This window comes from Pteropus medius, unplaced genomic scaffold (genome assembly GCF_902729225.1).
Source record: "Pteropus medius unplaced genomic scaffold, Ma_sr-lr_union100, whole genome shotgun sequence".
In the NCBI taxonomy this organism is placed as follows: Eukaryota; Metazoa; Chordata; class Mammalia; order Chiroptera; family Pteropodidae; genus Pteropus; species Pteropus medius.
Genome location: NW_024352004.1, coordinates 1,346,548 through 1,368,712, shown reverse-complemented (window position 1 = coordinate 1,368,712; position 22,165 = coordinate 1,346,548). Strand labels below are relative to the sequence as shown.

The following is a 22,165-nucleotide window of genomic DNA, read 5'->3' as shown; positions in this document are numbered from 1 at the left end:
TGGTCTTTGATCCAATTTGGATTAATTTTTGTATATAGTATGAGGTCAGGATCCAACTTCATTCCTTTGTATGTGGATACCAAATTGTCCCAGCACCATTTGTTGAAATTCTTTCCCCATTGAATTGTTCTGACATCCATGCCAGAAATCAATTGACCATGAAAGGGAGGGTTTATTTCCAGACTCCTGATTCTATTCCACTGATCTTATGTCTGTCCTTATGCCAGTGCCACAGTATTGGATTACTATAGCTTTGTATTATGTTTCAAAATTTGGGGTGTGAATCCTCCAAATTTGTTTTTTTTTTCAAAATATTTTTGGCTATCCTGGATCTCTTGAATTTTTATATATATTTTAGAATCAGCTTATCAGTTTCTGGAAATAGACAGTTTTCAAAAGTATAAAGTTTTCAAGAATATAAAGTTTACGCTTCTTTTGTTAAATTTATTCCTAAGTATTTTATTCTTTTGGATGTTATTGTAAGTGGAATTACTTTATTTTCAGGTTGTTCATTGCAAGTATAGAGAACTACAACTGATTTTTGTAATCTGCAAACTTGCTGTACTTGCTTATTAGTTCTAATAGTTTTTAATGGATTCCTTAAGATTTTCTATTTAAAAGATCATGTCGCCTGGGAATGTAGACAGTTTTACTCCTTCCTTTCCAGTCTGGATGTCTTTTATTCATTTTCTTCTCTAATTGCTCTGGCTAGAATCTCCAATTCAATGGTGGTTTTTTGATGTTTGTTTGTTTGGTTTTTTTTTAACAGCTTTATTGAGGTATAATTGATATACAAAAAACTTGCAGATAATTATTTATTTATTTATTTATATCTACAGCACCTGGTATTCCTAGGTGGTTTCCCATCCAAACACTAACCAGGCCCAACTCTGCTTAGTTTCCGAGGTCAGACAAGATTGGGCACATTCAGGATGGTATGGCTGTAGACAAAACTGCAGATATTTAATGTATGCAACTTGATGAATTTGGACATATGCATACACCTGTGAAACCATCACCACAAAAAAGGTAATAAACATATCCATCACCTCCGAAAAAGCTCTTTTGTGTCCTCGTGTTTTCTTTCTAGTGGTAAGAACAGTTAACATGAGATCTATCCTCTTAATAAAATTTTTAGTGGACAACACAGTATCATTAACTATAGTCACTATGTTGTACAGCAGATCTCTAACTTTTTCATCTTGCATAACTAGAACTTTATACCTATTGAACAACTCCACATTTCCCCCTCTCCTAGCCCCCCAGCCACTATCATTTTACTCTTCACTCAGTGTATATTGAATAGAATAGGCAAGAGTGGACATCTTTGTTTCATTTTTGATTTTAAAGGGAGCTCATTCAGTTTGTCGTCATTAAATATGTTAACTGTGGGTAAAGATGTCCGTTATCAAGTTGAGGAAGTTCTTTACTATTCCTAGTTTCTGTTTTTATCACTAATATTTTGGTCAAGCTCATGTCTTGATCTTTACAACATTCTGAGATAAGGCCAAGGCCTGGGAAGATTTGTCCTGGGTTCTCAGCTTGAGTATGCATCACAATCAACACTGGTTCAAAGCAGAGTCCTGGGTCCTGGCTCCAAAGACTCTGGCTCAGAAAGTCTAAAGCAGAGCTGGGCAGTCTGTATTTCAGACAAGTACTCCCAAGAGATTCTGAGATGACGGTCCCTCATTTTACTTTAAGAAACATTAATAGACTTGCCCGAGCTGACCCAGCTATGCAGCCACAGAGGATGGGCTAAAAAAGTGATGTTTCTTCATACAGGAGTCTCAGAGACTTCAGTGTGTTCATGTCCATTGTGCCCATCTAAGGGGCAGGCTAGAGTATGCGCCATTTCCCAAATACTTTTGTCCTCAAAATCTTTTACTTTTGGAGGAGCACCCCATAGAATTGATGCTTCACAGAGCATACTTCGGGAAACACTGCCCCCAGAATTACTCAAAACTCCCATGGGGCTTTGTTCCAAGCACTCACCCCTCTAGCCTGCAGCTGCTTGTATATGTGTGGCCATCAGTAAGAGGTCTGTCCGGGCCTCAAATAGGGTTAAATGAGTTATGCATTTGCCTCAAGAGTAAAACTTCAAGAGGTGCCAAAAAAACTCAATAATCAAGATAAATTATTATCTGGAGGCTGGGTTGACAAGATAGCCCATCAGGCAGCCAGCGGGATATGGGAGGGTATAATAGTGTAGAGGAAGCTTAAGAATCACTGTGAGTGGGACCAAGAGCCAGGGTCTGTCCAGTTGGGGTCCAGCCCCAGGGCAGCAGGATAGTCAAGCGAGGTCTGTTCCTGTCACCCCCATGAACGGTGAACCCCTCCACAGTAGGGTCGAGTCTTCCTCACCTCTGAGCCCCCAGTCTGAATTCACAGTGCCTGGAACACAGAATCATTCAACTCCCTCGCAGGCAGAGCAAAGGAATGATGCCAAGTTTACTCACCTCCCGACTATGATTTGCACATCTAACCCAGTACTAGGCACAGAGAGACTCGGTCTGTCTATATGTATTTTTAGGTGATTGAGTGGATTTTATCTAGAAAGCTTTTTTAGGGTATCTGAGCAGTCTGTGAGGTTGCCTTACTTTGGATATGCTCCCAACTCTGAATTGGGGGGAGGGGGCTGGGTGCCAGAGAATTTCTGGAAAAAGTCTGTCCTTTCCCGAATACCCTTCCTCTCTGTGTCCAACAGAGCTTGACCTCAAATGTGCAAGTGCTAACATTCAAATAAGTTGGGCTTGAGCCTGATTGGGCTGGCGCTAGATGTCTGTGATTTGTGCAAGCATCATAGCCTGAGTGGGCTCTGTAGTTGGGAGGCCCTCAGCCCTGACGTCGGAAAAAAATCTGAAAGGCAAGAGTGGCTGCCCAGGGACACCTTCCTGGGTGCACCCTTCGGGCTGGTTCCAAGACATTCCCCTGCCTCAGCTCTATTCATCCCTGCATCTCCTTAAAAGTGCTTTATAAGACTCCTGCCTCTTTCTTGGAATTTCCATTTATCTTTTTTTTTCCAAGAACTATAAAATCTTGTCAATTAATTGGTGACCATAGGAACAAGAACAGGGTTCCCTTTAAATAACTTGTATAAAAAGATTATTACAGTGGCTCCACACTGCCTTGCTCAAAAGAGGAAAACATTTTCACTCTCTTAGGCAACATCTAACTACAGATAAGCCTCCAGTTGATTATAGAAGATTCTCGTCTATGCAATAAAAAGGCGATCCCCCACGACCTCTACTTGTCAACATCTCATAAGTTTACTTTGAGTTGCTTCATAACCTCAATAGCACAGTGATATCTTCTGAGAATTATGCTTTATAATAGCTTGATTGTGTTAAACAAATAAACTTCAGAAAGAAGGGCAAGCTAGAGTCCAGGGGAGCTACATGAATGTGCAGGCTTTAGGACTGCAGGCAGGCTGGTCCTAAGGGATTGTGGAATTGAACCTAGCTGTAGGATGCTGGCTGTCAAAGGAGTGTCATTTCATGGAGGGGGAACTGAGACCCAGGGTCGGGGAGAGAGGTGATTTGTCCATATTAACACAGTGGCAAAGCTGAGGTTAGGACGTGGGTCTCCAGACCCCAGTTCCTATCTCCCTTTGCCTTCCCACTACCAGGGCCCGGCCCCTCTGCTCTAATCCCCTTCCTGCTAGGAAGGCAGAAAAGTATCTGACAGCTGACTGATGGAGTGTATAGGAAAGAGAATCAGCCATTTCTCTACTGAATTCGTCCTTTGCATTTTAAGTCATTTATCTCTATTGTGCCATGAAAAGTCTTTGTGCTGTGTCAAATGAATTTCAGGCAGTTGGGAAGAAAGTGGTGAGAAGTTAGGAGGCCCCCGAAGTCACACCTGGAGTAAGGCAACGGTTCTCATCCTTGGCTGCACGGTAGAATTACCTGGGGTCATTTAACAGTCCGGCTGTCCAGGCCGCACCCCAGATCAATTACATCAGAATCTCTGGTGCTGAATTCAGGCAGTGAGATTTTTTTAAAAACTCCCCTTTGATTCCAACATACAGCCAAGTTTCAGAGCCATGTAAAACCATTCTAAATCATAGGATGCTAGCGATGGGGGGGAGGGAAACAGCTGTGGTTGTCGTGATGAATGTCCACCATTTATGTAGACGAAGCTGTGAGATCTTGTGCAATAGGTTCTCAGCCCTCATTCCCACCCATCCCTGTCACCAGAGGGAACCCTCATCACAGCAGCTCACGTTTATCGAGTGTGTGCTCTGCCCTGCCAGGCCTGCCAGGTGTTCCGCTAAGTGCTTTCTGTGCTTTTGCCTCATTTTCCCCACAGCTGCCTCACGATCCAGGTGCCATTATTGTCCGCACTTTGAAGGCGACAAACCTGAGACTTGTTGAGATGGAACAGGAACCCTGGTCTGAGAGGCTCCTAAGCCAATCTTCCAGTAAATATTTGTTGAAGTCATTATAATGGATTAATATTCTATGCTTAAATCCAGTAATAGCGTCAACAGATATTTCCTGGGTGCCTTTTGTGGGCTGGGCAGTGAGCTGAGCTCTGGGTGTAGAGTGGTGAGGAGGACAGGACAAGGTCCCACCCACCCTCAGGGAGCTGGCAACCCAATGAAGCAAATGGACTCTATTCAAAAACTCCACTCAAACACTTGTGCACATAAATGGGTCATTTCCAGACGCTGAAGTCCATGAAGGAGGCCAACAGAAGGCTGGAATGGGGAGTAATGGCAAGGCCTGCTTCAATCAGAGCGGTGGGCAGTGAGGAAGTGAGACCTGGAGAAGGAGCCAGCCTGGTTCCCCGGGGCAGGGAGTATGGCCCTGCTGGGCTGGGGAGGGGCCTGAGCAGTCTGCTCAGCCTCCCCCTCTACTGGGAGAGCCAGAGAAGGCCTCTGAGGGTTTCAGGGAGACCAGTGACAGGATCAGCTTTGGGTCATTACGAGACCACCTCCCAGCAAGCAGATTCACTGTCAGTCTCAGTACCTACCAGATGGGTGACCTGTCCTCCTCACTCCTATCCTCAACCTCCTCTGGCAAAGAAGGGGCTAGACCAATGTCATCTCAAGCCACCAGCCCACAGAGTCCATGCGTACAGAGCTGAGGAGCACATTTGTTACCCAGCCGCAGCTCAGATTCTTAGGAAATACCAAAATCACAAGACCAAAGTGGCTTAACTCAGTCAGAGGAGCTAGAAGGTTTTAATCAGAAACATCACAGAAATGAAAACCGTAATCCAAACTCTATCCCTGCCAGCTGGAAATTCAATCTCTTCTTCAAGGTCTTTGAAAAGCGTTCTCTGGACACTACACAGGAGTCACTTTTTGCGCTTAAACAGTATTATTCATGGGCTAGAACTTCTTCATCTGGGGCCTCAGTATTCTTCACTGAAATCTAACATGAATAGCAGCTTTCACTGTATTTCTACTTGTGAGATGATGTATATTTGAAGATAGCAAACTGTCTTCCAATAAAAAGGTTAAAATTAAAGAAGACTCTAAACTCTGATGTAACATAGTGTCTGTTTCCTTAAGCCATTTCCTTCCCCGGGTTCTGCACCCAGTAGGTGCCTAGCCGTGTTGCCAGGAAGGAAACAGCCAGTGAAGAGGCACAGGAGCACAGGAAGGGGGCGGGGTCCACCTGGAGCCCCAGCCAAGGAACGGCTGAGCGGGTCCTGGTCCAGGCCCAGAGCAGGGCACAAAGCCCAGCTCCTCGGGGAGCCCTGTGGGAGACAACTACAGACCTGCTGCCCTTATGAGCCCCCTGTCAGCTACCCCAGCATGGTCCTGAGCCCTTCCACAGTCACTCCAACCCTTGCAGCCTACATTATCACAAGAGCCTCCTTCCCCTGATACACAGACAGACAATGGTTGACATGAACATCTTGGGGTGTCAGATCTAAACCTTTGTCCCAGCACTGTGTCTGCGAGCCGTGTGGCCTTGGACAATGCACCCTAACCTTTCTGATGGTTGATATCCTCTCTGAATAAACAGGGTGAATGATCACATAAGATACTCCTCATGGGGTTGTTGTGAGGACTGAGGAGGCGATGGGGTGCAAGTGGTTGTGAGCTGGATTCACATGATTCTCTAGTTCATTGCGGCCTTGGTTCTGACTCAGAAGCAGGGGTCTGTGAGGGACAGACGGGAGAGGAGGGAAAAGTTAAAGATGCAGGAACCCTGGGGATGTCCCCTCACCCCACACTAGGCGCCTTGCAGCTGCTGTGGTCTACCTCGGGCTCTGAGGCTCACTTACACTGCGAAAACAGTAGGGGCCCTTCGGGGCAGGCCCTGGGCCAGACACTTTTCACAGGATCATCTCATAAGAGCATCGGATGCAGATGTTTTCATTCTCCCATTCCACAGAAGACAGAACTGAGGCTCAGCGAGGTTCTATTGCTAGGCTGAGCCAGGCCTTCCCCTCTCAAGTCTGAGCTGAGTGCTACCCACTGCTGTGTGGCCATGGGGGGCGGGGGGGAGGGGAGGGAACAGTTTCTACTGCACAGAAAAGTGCTAGGAGTTTCCCCCATGAGGCTGACTTATCTTTCAGGCACAGGGCCCACGATACTTTTAGGGGCCGATGAGAATGTTTTCATTTTAATTTCTTTTAAAATCAGAAGATAAATTGAATAAAGTAATAATGAACATATAAACATGTATATTTATCTTTATACTAATGCAGTTGTATAATATACTTTTAAATATTTTTTTGTGGAGGAAGGAGTCCACAAAGGGCAAAGTCTTATGTGGCCCTGGTACCCCAGAATTCTGTCCCCACATGGGAGCCCTCCTCGAGTCCTCTTGTCCCCTGGAGGCTAAGCAAAGCCAGGCCAGAGCAGACCCAGCCTACTGAGCCAAGCCTTTTGGCAAAGCAGTGAGGCCCTGGCCACCCTGGCTTGGCCCGCAGAGCCCCCACCCCATACCCTGTGCCCTGTCCTGCCTCCAGAGCCCCCCACCATCGCAGTGTCCTCACAGCCCAGAGCCGAGGAAGGGTGTGTTCTGATTCCTGGCAGAGCCCGGCTTCCTGTTTTTCTGTAAGTAGACGAGGTCAGGCTGCTGCTGGAAAGGGACATGGGGACCAGATATGGGCCAACAGATCCCAGCTGAGCTGATGGGCTCAATGGCTGAGGGAGGAGGGGTGGGCAGGCAAGCCGCACTGGGCTCCAGGACCCAGAGGGGAACCGCTCTTCCTGACGCCCCCGCATACCGTCCACAGACCTCTGCAGCTCTGACCTCCTGAGCTTCAGTGTGCTCATCTATGACACAGAGAGGGAGGCTCTGTAGTGCCTGCCCACCTGCTAAGAGGATCCAAGTCAGGCTGAGATGGAAACAGAAAGAGTTTTGTCAACCATGAAGACCCCTCCGCTGACAGCACAATAGGACTGGTGACCAGGGGCTACAATCACAACAGCATCCGTTCATTGCCTCCCTGTCCTGTGAAGGGCTCTGTCCTTGTGTAACTTCATTGTCACGACTCCTATTTTGCCATGGAGGAAAGTGAGACTAAATGCCTCGCCTCTGGTCCCAGAGATAGGAAATGACCAATGCCAAGCTGTGCCCACACCACAGCCATCTCACAGCCCTCTGGGACTTCTGCACCCTTCCCCTTCCAGGGCATCTTTGAGTTCAAATTCTAGCTCTGCCACTCACAAGCCACTATCTTTGGGCAAGTTTCATAACCCACCTTTGCCTCAGACTCCGCATGTGAAATGAGGATTATAATGGTGCTGACCTCATAGGGTTATTATGTGGATCAAGGCAACGATGCATTATTTCGTCATCAGCATCCTCTCACCCTTCTTCCCTTTCAACCTCTCTTGCCTCACTTGGCCTCACTCCTTTCTTCCACCTGCTCTCTGATTTACTCCTCCCTCATCCCTTTCAGAGCCTTGCTGAGATTGGGAGGGACATCCAAGAAGAGGAGGCACAGGCCAAGAGTACACAAGGCCACAGCCAAGGTCAGAACTACATGGACAATGCAGCCCCGTGGGAGAGCAGGGTTCTGTGCTGCATAGGGCCTCCTCTACTACAGAGCCATCTTAGGTCCTGGAGGAAGGGTCCAGAGGGTCATCCATGATGCTCACTCTCAGCCAGCAGCTGAAGGTCTGAAAGGGAAGATAGACTGGGCCCCACAAAAACTGGCTTTTCATCTGGGTGACCCTGAGCATCAACAAGAAACAGAAAGACACAGAGCATCCCATCTTCAGCAGAAGCAAGTCCAGGGCAGCCTGCCAACTAGCTCACAGACTTGTGGGATGTAGAAGAATAAAACAAGAGTTCTGTGCCCGGTACGGGGGTAGACACTCAAGAAATATTTGTTGAATGGATACATGATTCCATGTGGGGGTTGGGTAGAGAGTGTTGGAGGCAGGAACAGACGGAAGATGGGGACCAGAAGGGGTACCAACAGCCACATCTGCCAGGCTGAATGTGGACCAAGACAGCAGCTCAGAGGTAATACTACTAGCTAACCCTGGCAAAGCACTTCGCATGTGCCCCTGGTACTGTTCTAAATGCCTTACCCACGTGACTCGTTACTTCTCCGAACAGCCCTGTACAATAGTTCTGTCATCATCACTCTTGTTTTACAGACAAGAAAACAGATGTAGAGAAAACAAAACCAGGCCTTCCAGCCTTAGGAGCCATGCCGCTAACCACTGAGCTCTCCTGCCGCTCAATTCATTCTTAAGAGGGAATATCTTCAACGTTCAGGTCATGTGTTGATCTTTTCAGATCAAATATGTTTTTTGAATCCATGAAGATTTGGGGGGCTCCTTTGGTGTTTTTTTTTTTTCCTTACTCACATTGTCATCTGTCTTTTTAGCAGCTTCAGGATGTTGGCCACCTGGGTTCACAACCAAATCAACGTCAGCGGTTAGGAGAGAGGTGGTGGTGAAGGTGGTACAAATGGAGAAAGTGAACGGCTGGGAGCTCTGTCTTAGAGGGAACAGTGAAAGGACTCCCTGACAGTTTGGATGTGGGTGTGAGAATAATTAAATGATAGGACAAATGAAAAGCGAATGATGTAAAGCCAGAAATGGTCCTAAAACGCAAAGGAAACAGGCGAGGGGATGGAGGAGAGCTAGCGATAAAGAGATTGCAGACTGAGCAAGCCCTGAGCTCGTTCCTGTGGCCCAGAGCTTCATGCCACCCTGCGATGACACAGGGTTCCAGCCGAAAGACCCAGCAGATGCTCCTGCTGTGGGCACCTGAGGCAGCCTGATTTACGCCTATTGTCTGCACATAGTTGTCATCAGTGCCTGGGTGGCAGATGCTATGAGGCACAACCCAAATCCCCAGCTGTCAGGAATGCTGCGGGAAGATGCCTTCAGCTGTCAGCCTTCTTTAGGAATCGAAGAAAACAGCCTCAGTCAAGGTCACACCTCCTTCCACAGACGGCCAGTATCCAGTGACTGATCAACATGAAAGTATAAAAGTCAAGTGCCCTTCCCCCAACTGGTGACGAGGCTGCAAGGCCATCTCATCTCTGAGCCCCCTGTGGGGTTGACTGAGGCCTTCAGTGAGTCTGTGTCACATCTCAGTTTCTCTCTCTGCCCAGTCTGGCTTCTGTCCCTTTCTTTCCACAGGTGTTGATCCCCAAAACACTCCTCATGAACTTTCTGCACACGAATCTCCATCTCAGACAGAATCGGCTTCCTGTGAAACTCTTACTCTCAAAAGTGTCCTATTTAGGATAATAAATTACACACTCACCCTAGCTCTATGAGACTACCAGTTCACAGAGCTTGTCACAGCTTATTGTAATTATTTATTTACTGTCACTAGACTGGGAGCTCCCTGAGGCAAGCAATATGTAGGTCTCATCCCCAATCATGCAGAACAGAACCCAGGGCTTGTCAGGGCAGGCACTCAATAAATATTTGTTGAATGGATGGATTAACCACCTTATCTGAGCATTTAGAAACCAGGGCAGCTGGGGTGGGAGCAGGGGGGGGTGGAAGGAGGAGGAGGAGGAGGAAGAAGCTGCTCTGAGCCTCTGAAACACAGTAAGTAGCAACAGGACACATGCATCCATGCCCCCTCCCCAATCTGCCTTTGCTTTTAGCTCCTCTTGACTGTACTGCCTCCTCCCGACAACATCCCGCCCTTGACTGCCATCTTCATGTTTATGGTTTCACTCCTTCATTCATTCACTCATTCATTCATGTAATACCTATTGAGCCTTTCCCGAGTGCCAGGCCCATTGCAGGACACCGGCATACAGAGTTGAGTACAACCCAGCCCTGTGTCCTCACAAGTTAGAAGGGGAGACAGATATGTGAACGACTCTCGTGATACGGTATAAGAAGTGAGAGTACACCAAGGCGACCCCTGATTCTTATTTTAGCAAGATTTCACCTGCATTGATGCTGGGTGGAAGGATGAAAATGGATCCTGCAACCTCAGGCATGGCTCTGATCTCAGCTGAACCCCACCCACCCTGCCCGCACTGCCGTTCCTGCTCCCTCCTCCTCCGCCCCTTTACTGAAATCCATCAGTCCTGTGGCCCAGACCAAGGTCACAGTACCTTTCAAGATGACAACTAGTGAAATCATAAAAAAAGAGCTGTGGCAGCGGGGGGTGTCAGTTGTTCCTTCCCGGGTAAGGGTCATGTTTTAAAGATTGCCGAGAGATAAACAGCCTCAGTTTGGTTGCCTACCCCAGATCAGGTGGGCAGAGAGCTTGATCCTGAGTGGGAAGAGAACCTAATTTATAGAACCTAACTTATAGATTTGTCTGGCCTCTTGCACAGCAGGAAGGCAGCCGGCCACCCACCCTTATGGGTGAGGTTCTGGGGAGACCCAGTTGCCCCCCGCCCCCGGGAGGAAACCTGGAGCCAGTCTGTGGGGCTGGCAGTGCTTGGGAGAGCTGTCAGGCCAAACTGCCTCTCCACCCAACCTCTCGCTTCCCATTCTCATCTCCTGTTAGTCAGAGGGGCCTTGGCTGCTGCTGGAGCTCGCACACAAAGCAGAATTCCAGGAACTCCAGGCTGAGCAGACTCCTGGCTGTTTTCTCAGTTCCTTTTTGCTTCTTCTTAAAGGTTTCTGGTGCCGGAGCTCAGCCTCATGACCTTCCATGCAGAATCCTGGCTGATTGTCTCTGTGCTGCCTACCTCCCTCCCCCACAATTACACTTCTCCTCAACGACTTCTGAGAATCCTAGAAGGTCACTGCTGGAAAGGACCGTATAGATAGCGAAAGAGGAAGCTGAGAGGCTCCAGCCCAGAGAGATAGCCTCCATCTAACTGTTCTCACCTGGAAGACTGCATCTCCCGAGAGTCCCCAACCTCTGGAAGTGCAGACATTAATTAGGCACCAAGTGGTGTGGGGGCACTGGAACCAGAGCTTCATCCTTGTGTCCCTGATCCTTTCTATAGCTGATGAAACCAAAAGGTTTAACTTCTAGAAACGGGTAGAAGAGTTGCTAACATACAAAACCCAGAATATGAAGAAAAAAGGCAGAGAACTCCCTATCCCACCCCACAGCAGCACAAGGGGAGATGTAGAATTTTCGAAAAGGAAAAAGAATATCTAGAGGGACTGTTAAACTGAGTGTCTGTGGTAGGAAGATTGAGTAGTAGAAGTGACTCCAGGCAAAAAGGGGATAATCGAATTGTTTTAGAGAATTTAAGAGGAGGCTTTTCTTAGCCTGTGATCAGTCCTGTGATTACAGTGACACAACAGGCTTGGGCAAGTGTATACAAGTACACTATAACCCCCTTCCCCTCCCAGATCACCATTCCTCTCCCTCCTTGGAGCCACAGAGAATTCTGGGTAGAATGGAATACATCCTGCCTTCATGAGAAATGCCTCTGCATTTATTTATTCATTTCTTTCTTCAACAAAGATTTTCCAGCTCCTGTTCCAGACCCTGATGAGAAAACTGAATCAAAGTTGATGTGGTGACTGCCCTCATGGAGCATACGATCCAATGGGGACAATTAAAGAATGCCGCAAAAGAACGTGGGATATAGTGCTATGTGGGCAGAAAAAAGAGAGAATGCTAAAGAAGCACAGATGAAGAGGAACTTATCAGGTAGGAAGTCAAGTCTAACTCAATTTAGGAGATGACAGTGGGTGAATCAAATGACAATATCCCAAGCTCAGGGAGGCTGATTTTCCCCAAGACCACACATCTAATGACAGTCACTGACTCAATCTCACCTCTATAAACTGACTTTCTTTGAATCTCGACTGCCACTCTCTACCTAAGTGCCCTTGGGTAAGTTACTTAACTTCTCTGTGCCTCAGTTCCCCCATCTGTAAAATCACAATAATTAGAAACCTGCCTCATTGGGCTGTTTGGAAAAGTTAAATGCATTAGTACAGCGATCCTCAAAGTGTGGTCCAGGGACCCCTGAAAGTCCCCAGGATTCTTTCTAGGGGTCCAAGAGGTTAAAACTATTTTCATAGTAAGATATTATTTACTTTTATTGCTCTGGTACATGGAAGGTCCTCAGTAATTAATTATCCGCAGTTCATCTCCACCAGATTTTAGAGCTTGAAGATTTAACTGCTAATGGATGACCTTACTTTTTGTGGTTCCTCAACCTCCAAACGCCCAGATGCTCCTTCGGTGCATACAGCTCTGCTTGCCTTCACCCCCAACGTGACCCCTCCACTGGACCCTGACTCCTCTCATGTCCCACCACAAAGGTTCTCTGCCCCAGGGCCTTCAGGCACCACCCATCCTCTGACCACAGCTGACAAGCACTGCTACCAACTTACTACCATCTACTTGGCACAAAGAGCACATGTATGAAAAGCACTCGTTTACATTTGCAACCACTAAGCTAATTGTTTGTGTCTGTAGCTAACAAGCTGTGGGTGATTACAGGCCCGCTGGTGATTGCGGGATTGTTGAGAAGGTTCTGGCTTTGAAATCTCCTCAAAGGCCTATTTGGGTTTAGTTGTTTCATCGTATTATATTTTAAATGAATTATTGAGCAAGCCCCAGCCAGATTATGAAAATCTGACTAAGGATGCTGCATGAATGCCCCTGGCAGAGGAGTCTCTGAATATCTCCAGCGCCAGCAATGACAAAGTGGCTGGGGCATCTGGGGAATTCAAGAGAAAGAGATTGTCTGAAAGAATTCTAATTGATAACAGTTCATTAAAAAAAAAAAAAGTAATGACCGAAAATTCGGTGAAATCTAAGCATTAGGATTACCAAGCAAATAATAAATGATAAACAAATAGGCTACCTAGGAAGAAACATGGAGGAAGGGCCATTTCAACACTAAAGACCAGCGAGGATACAAAAATAAATGTCAACTACCTCTTTTATCAAGAGCCTCCCTTTTTCTCTCCTGGCTTTGTTTACATCAGTGATTTCCTAACCTCAGTCATTTGCATATCACTTTCATGGGTTTTTTCCACCTCTGAATTCCATCTATGTTGTTATTTATTTAACATTCTTTAAATTGACTCACCTTTACTTTTTGTTAACTTAAATTATTTTGAAAGGAACCTTCGTGCTTTGAAAGGAACCTTCATACTTTGACTCTAGATGGAAAAATCAGTATCATCTGCTATGTAAAAATAAATCCAGTAAAAACCAAACATTATTATTAAACTCTAGTTAGGCTCTTTGGCCGCCAAAGGCTCTAATCCTGAGACCAACACTCTCTATTTGAAAGATTAGCAAGAGTTAGAGAGAGGTATTAAAGACATTTGGCACTAAAGTGAGACATTCTCACCAAAATGAGTCTTTCTTCTTGACTTCATTAGAAGGATTGAAGGAAAGTATGACCAGCTTCTAGGGATTTATCCTATGGCAGCTCCTTGATGCAAGGTCTATTATGTTCACAGATCTACCCTGTGCCTAGAGCAGGCCTGGTGCATAGTAGGTACTCAGTAAATATTTGTTGAATGCATGAATTAATTAATACATAAAATGAAATAGGTACAGATGTTTACTGCAACAATTCTTATAATAGGAAATGAATGGAATCAGGTAAGGGGACCAGGTAAATCATATACCAGCCATACAATGGAGTAGGACGAGACAGCTTTATATGTACTATATAGAACTCACTGATGTGTAAAGTGATATAAGCAAGGTGCACAGCAGTTGTTTATAGCATGATTCCAATTTTTTTTTTTAAAGAGGCTATATGAATTTATGTGTTAGTAAATGATAAAATGTATCTTGAAAAACACACAAGAAACTGGTAAGAATGGTTGCCTCAAAAGAGGGGAAACTGGAGCACATTCTTTTGAAATGTATATAAAGCACACATACCAACTATTCAAGGAACAGACAGTGTAAAAAAGAAGAATTAGAAAGAGAACAACTTTCTCAGCATGAGATCCGATGTTACTTAAAGCTGTGGGCCACCCACCTCACCCACCTCCAGTGTGCCGCTGGGGAACCCACTTTGGGAAACTGTGGTTTATAGGAAACTCTATCAGGATGATACAGATTTTCTGACAGCACAGACTGACATCCGTTCTAATCTCTAAATCTTAACACCTGGGTTTTCCCTCCACTTAATTTGAGCATCTTTTATCTTAATTGGGTAAAACATATCTTGGTCCTCATCACCTATCAGCACAGAAGTAGTCCTTGACTGACATTCCAGCATCTTCTCCAGCCCATTAAGTCATTTGTCTCCTTCCACAGTTTTTCTCATGAGGTTCCCTTTCTCAGAAAATAGGAGTGGCACGCTCAACTGACCTGGGCTACAGACCTGTCATTCTTTACTGTTCCACATGTTACACAATCCCTCTAAAGCAAAAACTTATTACATATTAAGTGTGATTTCATTCTGAGGCCATTTTTCACTGTTGGGGTTTCTCAAGTTGGATAAATTCTACAAATCTCACCATACCAGTCAGTACTGCATGCCATAGAAACCGAACTGCAATGGCTTCATCACATAGCCAGAAGCTAGAGGTTCCTATGGAATAGGCAGTTCCTGGTTGTATGATGGTTTCTCGAGGCCACTGGGGACTCAGAGCCCATCTAGCTTTCTGCTCCGCCATCAGAGAATAAAGTTATCATTCTTATGCTCAAACACTGGCTGCTACACCTCCTGGCAATTCCACACTGAAGAAGGATGATAAGACAGACAGAGGACAAAAGACAGAAGGACATGTGCCACCTAGGTTGGACCTCTTTAACAAGTTTTCCCTGTAGCCCCACCCAGGGACTTCCATGTACATCTTACTGGGCAGAATTTTGTCACATGGCCATCCTAGCTGCAAGGGAGCCCGGGAAGCATTTAAAACTGAGCAATTTTACCAATCTGAACAAAATTAGGATTCCAATCTTAAAGGATAGGCAGGATAACCCATGAGCAAAAGATATTGCAGTATTTTAAACTAGCATTACATTAGCTATTAGTATGTATAACTTATCTCCCCTGGTAGTAAGGGAAAGGAAGGCAGGGAAGTTGAAATCGAACGTGGACATATTTGGGGAAACAATGAGGGAGTAGGTTAGATACCTAAGATGAAATCTGGGAAGCCACAGGAACAGGCTTCTGCAGCTGACAAGGAGCCACAGCAGGTTCTTGATCTAAGGAATGGGCTTTTAAGCCAATTCAGTTCCACATACATTTACTGAATACCACCTCACCACGGGGTGATTAGAAGCTGCCCGCAAGTGCTCACTGTCCGTTAAGAGCACAAAAGCAGGCAGTTAACTGGGAAATGTGATATCTGGAGAGGAAACATTTCATCAGGGCCTTGAGGGATGGGGGTGCTTTGACAGGCAGAGGAGGAGGAGTGCATTTCAGTCTGCGAGACAGCCTCACAATGTACAGGGTGGTTTGGGGCAATGGTAAGAGGTACTGAAGGGTGTCTGCAGGGAAGTTGTGGAAAGAGCAAAAAAAGGTAAGTTGAGGCTGGACTGTGAGGACCTTGAGAGCTCGTACTTATTTGTAAGCAATGGGGAGCCATTGAAAGCATTGAGCAAGGAAGTGATATAACAGGCAATAGGAAGGATTGGAATGAAATGACAGTAAGCAAGAGGCAATGGTGAGACATCAAGATAAAGGGGAGACACAGGGGGCCACAGACACATTATGGAGATAGAGTCGACATGGCTTGGGGTGAGAGGGCAAGAAGAGGCTATGGAGACCCCTGGGCTTGGTGGTGATGACATTAACAGAGGGAGGTGGGCGAGGAACAGATTTGGGGCACTATGTAGAGCTAGAAATGTCATGTGGCTAGAAGTAGAATTGCTTTATGGGCCCCTGGACATTCCAGTTCAGAGTGCAGGATCGAGGTCAGAGCTGAAGGTGTTAATTTGGAAGTCAGAGCCAAGAGCCAAGATGGCTACACTGTGTCCAAAGCTGACATTTCTTCCTCTTCCCAAACCTGTCGCCTATGGCTCCTGACCTCAGTAGCAGCATCCCAGAATTGCCCCTCCCATCTTCCATCCATGCCCTGTCATCTGACTTATTTTCTCAATTCTGAATCTCTCTGTATTTTGTTCATCTATCCTGGCTCCCCATCTTCTTCTACTTCCCTCGTTTAACCACCATCACCTCTTACTGCAAAGCCTCCAGTCGGCCTCCTTGTCTGTAGCCTATGCAATCTCAATATACAACCCTTTCACATTGCAAACAGAGAAATGTCTCTAAAATTCCATTCCAGAAATGTTATTTGTCTTTCCCCTGGCTCAGCCTACTAAGTATGGCCTACAAATCACAGCCTCAGGGCCAGAATGACTCTCTCTTTCCTCGTCCCTTGCATCCCACATCCTGATTCCCCAAATATTTTAATATGTCCCTTGTCTCCATGTATTTGCACATGTTATTTCTTCTGCCAGAATGCCCTTTCTGCCCCCTTCACCTGGCTTACTGCCAGTGTACCTGGCAGCAATCAGCTCAAGCATCCCCTCCAGGAAGCCTTCTTTGATCTCTTCTATGTATTCTTACCTCACCCAAAGCTTCCTTCTACCCTCGACATTGTATTGCAATCTTGTCTGTCTCTTCCTTGAGAGCATGCCTCTGACTCAATCATCTCTCTCTCTCTGTGTCACAGGGGCCTAATCAAGTACCTGGCACAAAATAGATTCTCAATTAATGTTTGTCGAACGATTAAATGAAGTTAGGAGTGGATAAGAACCCCCAAGGAGAGAATGAGGGGCTTAAAACTGAAACTTGGGGAGTGCCTCAATCTTTAAGAATGGGAGAAAGAAAGAGAGACAGAAAGTACGGTATCTCTGAAGCCTCAGGAAGAAGATGGGCCCAAAATACCAGTGATCTTCTTACTATCTCTGTAGTTTTGCATTTTCCAGATTGTCATATAACTGGAATCATACAGTATGTAGCCTTTTCAGATTGGCTTTCTTCACTTAGTAATATTCATTTAAGCTTCCTCTCTGTCTTTTCATGGCTTAAGAGCTCATTGCTTTTTAGTGCTATGTCCTATTTCATTATCTGGATGGATCACAATTTATTTATTTATTACTATGGAGACAGTAAAAAGATCAGTGTTTGCCAGGGGTTGAGAGAGGAGGAAGGAATGAATAGGCAGAGCACAGAGGATTTTTAGGGCAATGAGAGGACTCTGTATGATACTATGATGATGACTATATGTCATTATACATTTATGCAAATTCACAGAATGCACAACACCAAGAGTGAACTATAATGAAAACTATGTACTTTGGGTGACTATGTTAATGTAGGTTCATCAGTCATAATAAAGGTACCACTCTGGTGGAGGATGATGATCGTGGGAGAGGCTACGCATGTGAGTGGGCTGGGGGTTGGATATGAGACATCTCTGCTCAATTTTGCTATGAACCTAAAACTGCTCTAAAAAAATAAAATGTCAGTGATTGCTCGGAATATTTTCCCTTCTAAGTCCCCTTCACCTTTCAGGTCTTTTCTGAGCCCCCTCCACTAAGTTAGTCCCCCATATCCTCTCGCATCTCATACCTGTGCTAGTCCTGGGCTGTGTGGCCTCCCATAGGTCTTACCTTCTCTGCTCTGCACTCCAGGTAACTGAACCCTGCGGGCTCCAGGGCCAATGAGAAGCTCTGGCGGGAGACCAGAGAGTGGAAGGAAAAGAGAATCTTCACCCTCTCAGTCTTGAGTGGTGTCTATGGAACTACTTGTGTCACCTCTGTGGTTCCAACTTCTTCCAAGTAACCCCGGCCCCCAGCCACTGACTACACTGCTTCCTCCTCAAGTCCCTCCAACCCAGGGTTAGTAATGGATTCCTGGTTACCTTGCCATCTCCAGCTGAGCTTCTCAGCTCTTCCATCCTGTGTGACCAATTCTTGCATTAAATTCCTTATCTAAAAATTCAAGAGTGAGTTCTGCTTCCCCAGTTGTGCCCTGCCTGATACAGTATACTCTATCCATCCTCTCATCAATGTCATCACCTGGAATGACTTAAGTCCTCATCAGTAATCACTTGTTCAAGGTCTACCCACCTACTAGACTGGTCTGGAAGTTCTGCACTCCCTTCCCAGAGCCTGACACAGGAGATGCTCTGTGCATCTCTTTGTGGCTGGCTGCAGTATAAAGCTGCGGTAAGGTCCTCTGACTAGGAGGCAATTAGTGAGTGTCCATGAAGAGAAGGGGTGGTGGTCAGAAACCAGACTGCAAGGGGTAGCTGCAAGGAGGAGATGAAGCGAAGACCAGGAGTTCCAAAAAGTTTGGGAGTTGAGAAGAAAGAAAATGTTGGGCCAATAGTGTAAGGAAAAGCCAGGACAGGGGAAGGATCCTTTCTTTATTCATGTTTTTAGGCTGCAGAGACTTGATCACATTTGGAGACTGAGAGGAAGACGCTAAATGGGGAGGAAGTGAAGGGCAGGAGATGTGGGGACATTGCAGGTGGAACACATGACCTCAGTGGGCTCTTAGGAGGATTAAATCCACCAGAAGGGATGAGGACGCATAGTATGTTGAGGCAGCTGGAGGCAGGGAAGTGAGTTAGGAGGGGATGCCCAGTCAGGCAGTGGGAAGAATTTGAGTAAAGCCTTAACCCAGGGCTCCCTTAGAAGGCTTCAAATTTGGGAGGGATCTCAGAAAGGTATGCCCAGGACCTGCTCTTGGTAAGTCATTTTTTCCCAGTGCCCCAGAGACCCCCACTGGTAACTTCACCCTTTGCAGAGATTGGCCTCTCTTCTCCTCACTCACATCACACGGCCCCTCCTCTTCTCCAACAGCTCTATGGCTGATCATGCCCCCTTCCACCTCCCCACGGGGGCAGAATTGGTGAAGGGTAGTCAGGGTCCAGAATCTGCATGCAATGATGTGCTGATAAATGTTCGACAATCAGCTTGGGGGTGGGTGCCTCTGGTTTATACTGTTTGCCAATTTCTATGATGTAAATACTCCTATCAGGTCCGATTTCAAGCTACCAACCTGAAATCGCCACTGATCAGAGTAGGGAAAGAGCTCCAGCACACTACTGCCTGCGTCCATTCCCTCTTCTTTCTCCCTACATCTCTAGACTGCATGACAGCAATGGGGCAGATCCAAGCCAAGGAGGGCAGTGACGGTACCACAGCTGCAGCCTCGGGATGGCCCCTGATTAGGAAAGTAAAATTTCCTCTCCTTCAGGAACATCTGCTCCCAACCCCCAGTCACCTCTGAGCTCAGCCTCACATCTGCATTCTGCTCAAGTGTAACTTCGGGATCTCACAGGAATTTGGGGCCTGAGGTTGACAGACACTCAGATGATTCACTAGCCACTTTCTCACTAAGCATGGCTGGCCACCATGAACTGTGCTGACTAAGGCAGTAAAAAAAACAGAATATAATTTTATTTCTTCCAAAGAAAACAGAAAAAAAAAAAATGATCTAAGGATAGCATTCTTTCACTGATACACAAAATTCACTCACTTTTCATCTTCTACAGAACTATGTGCCCTGTGGGCAACCGGCTCCTTGAAGCCCAAAGTCCCTATGTAGAGTTCTGTGTGTAGGAGAAGAGGGGCCCTGGGGTCATACCTGGTTTGAATACTAGGTCTTCTGTTGCGGCAAAGTGACCTTTGGGAGGTTACTTCCCTCTGAGACACAGTTTGCTCATCTGTGAAATAAGGATGATAATAATAGTACCTACTCCATGGGGTTAGATTGCAAGGGTTCTCAACTAGGGGCAATTTTGCTCCCTTGGGGACATTTGGCAATGTCTGAAGATATTTTTTGTTGTCACAACTGGGTTTAGGGGGGTGATGTTACTGGCATCTAGTAAGCAGAGGCCAGGAATGCTCTTAAACACCCTATAACGTATATGACAGCCTCCCACAACAAAGAATTATTCCAATCCAAAATGTCAATGGTGCCAGTTTGGGAAACTCTGCACTAGAGTGAATATCCAGTGAGGTTATGCTGCACATAAAGCACTTAGAAGTGTCTGGCTTCTTTTTTGTAAACTCTCAAAAAAACAAAAGCTGCTATTCTTTTTGAAAGAGCACAGTCTTACCCATTTACTTTTCCAGACTTGAACCGCTGAGGTGGGATGTAGAAATTCTTGAATGCTGAGAACCTGGCTCACTGCTCCAGATGTGAGTCACCCTATAAATGTCGATTTATTTTTTTAAAGCAGAGCTGGGGCTGCACAAGTGACTCAGGGCTAGAAGCCTTCCCAGGTTGACGTGACTTAACTGGCTGGGTTGGAAGGAAGTAATTTTGCCCTGAAGCTCTCTTTCCAGAAGGTACAAACAATTCAAGGCTCAGAGACTCAGTTTCTCACCTCACCCCACACATGGTGGGGCTTGGAAAGGCCTAAAAAAAGTAGCTGAAACCTCGAGGGCTGCTTATCCCATATACTTTCCTCACTAGCCTGTAGTGGTTTGTTCCACCTCTGCAGCTTGATGTGAAATTCCTTCTTGGGAGTTGCAGCTTTGGGTCACCACGTTCACTCTCTCCAACTAATACATATTAGTGTTAACGGATACATTTAAAGATGGATAATCTTGATAGGGTGGGTGGGGGCAGGAAGGGACCCAGAGAAATGCCAAGAGAAACTGGGTAAAGTACACGGGCACTCAGTGTTCTAAAGAAGGAATGGTGATAGAGGGAGAAGGCAAAGACGAGCCAGGGAGCATCTGCAGACCTGGGCCTCTGCCCACGTCTTTCCTGAGAAGTGATGTGCCCAGAGGCAAACAGGTGGTGGGAGAGGCAAGCTCTCTGCATCCAGGCTTGTTCATACCAACCTGTAACCCACCATCTGGCCAACCTCTACCTCTCCCTGAGTCACTGAAATGAAAAACCCTGGGGTTGGAAGGAGTTTTAGGGGCTCCCAGCTTCTTTCTGACCCACCATCTTGCAAGCTGGTCAGTGGCAGAGCCAGTGTATGCACCAGAGACTGTCCAGGTCTAAAACATGGGCTCTATCAGAGCCACAACCTCAAATGCCTCAGGGGCCAGACAGATGACATAAGGTTAAATGGCTGGGTGTAAGATGACAGGGGCAGGGGCTGTGAGGAACTGCAGGCTCTGCCCTAAGGCATTCAAATTCAAATTTTAAAAACCTTGGGCAGGCCAAATAGAACCTATCTATGATCTGAGGCCCTTAGGTTGTGAGTTTCTGACCCTTGCCTAAATAAATGGACTTCCATATTCCCCAACAAAGAAGAGGTCTGTTGGGTGCAGATCTCCAGAAATAGGCTTTGAACTACCAAGGACTATCTGAAAAGTGGTCCTGAGCAGGTCTTTGCTCCAACACTTCCAGCAATGAGGTGATCCTGACCTCCCAAGACAGCCTCGGATGGGGCCTACCTACTCCCACTATTAAAGCCAGTTACCACGCTGCCTGCTGTGGACCACCGATGGGGGATGGGGTGCCCAGGTAGGGGAATATCTTTCATTTCACAAACTTTTAAAGTTTGGGTTTTTTCTTCATTACAAATAAAATACAAGCTTACTGTGGAAACACTGGAAAATACAGAAAAGCAAAATTAGGAATGAAAAATATCCATCTCTCCCCTAAATGTCCCCCACGGCAGTTCCCTTTCAGAAAGAGCCACTGTTGACACCTTGCGTATTCAGATTTCATTCAGGCCTCTTTTTTCTTAGGGAAAGCACTACTCTTCTTTCCGGCTCTGTAACCTGGAAACCCTCCGAGGGGATGCTTCATGCAGCGCTCACACCACGTAGCTTCTCCTACTGTGGGAAGAGGTTGCACCATGCCATCCTCACGCTCTCATCAGACTTGGCTTCCAACACACAGGTCTGACCTGTGTAGGCCCTTGGCTCCCCAAGCTTCT

The 22,165-nt window shown here is 46.3% G+C and overlaps 1 long non-coding RNA gene and 1 pseudogene across 4 annotated transcripts in view; both read right to left on the bottom strand.

The window, feature by feature from the left end:
• LOC120589253 (uncharacterized) overlaps positions 1-22,165 on the bottom strand; it is a 33,504-nt gene that overhangs the window by 11,000 nt on the left and 339 nt on the right. For 3 of the 4 annotated variants that reach the window (XR_005649428.1, XR_005649429.1, XR_005649430.1), the window contains exons 2-3: positions 20,381-20,472; positions 19,906-19,984 (exon numbers count right to left, since the gene is read on the bottom strand). This is a non-coding gene — a long non-coding RNA (uncharacterized LOC120589253). Of the gene's footprint in view, positions 1-16,872; positions 16,995-19,905; positions 19,985-20,380; positions 20,473-22,165 lie in introns of all 4 variants that reach the window. The other variant, XR_005649427.1, reaches the window with a different exon arrangement.
• Positions 831-949, bottom strand: LOC120589299 (uncharacterized; annotated as a pseudogene).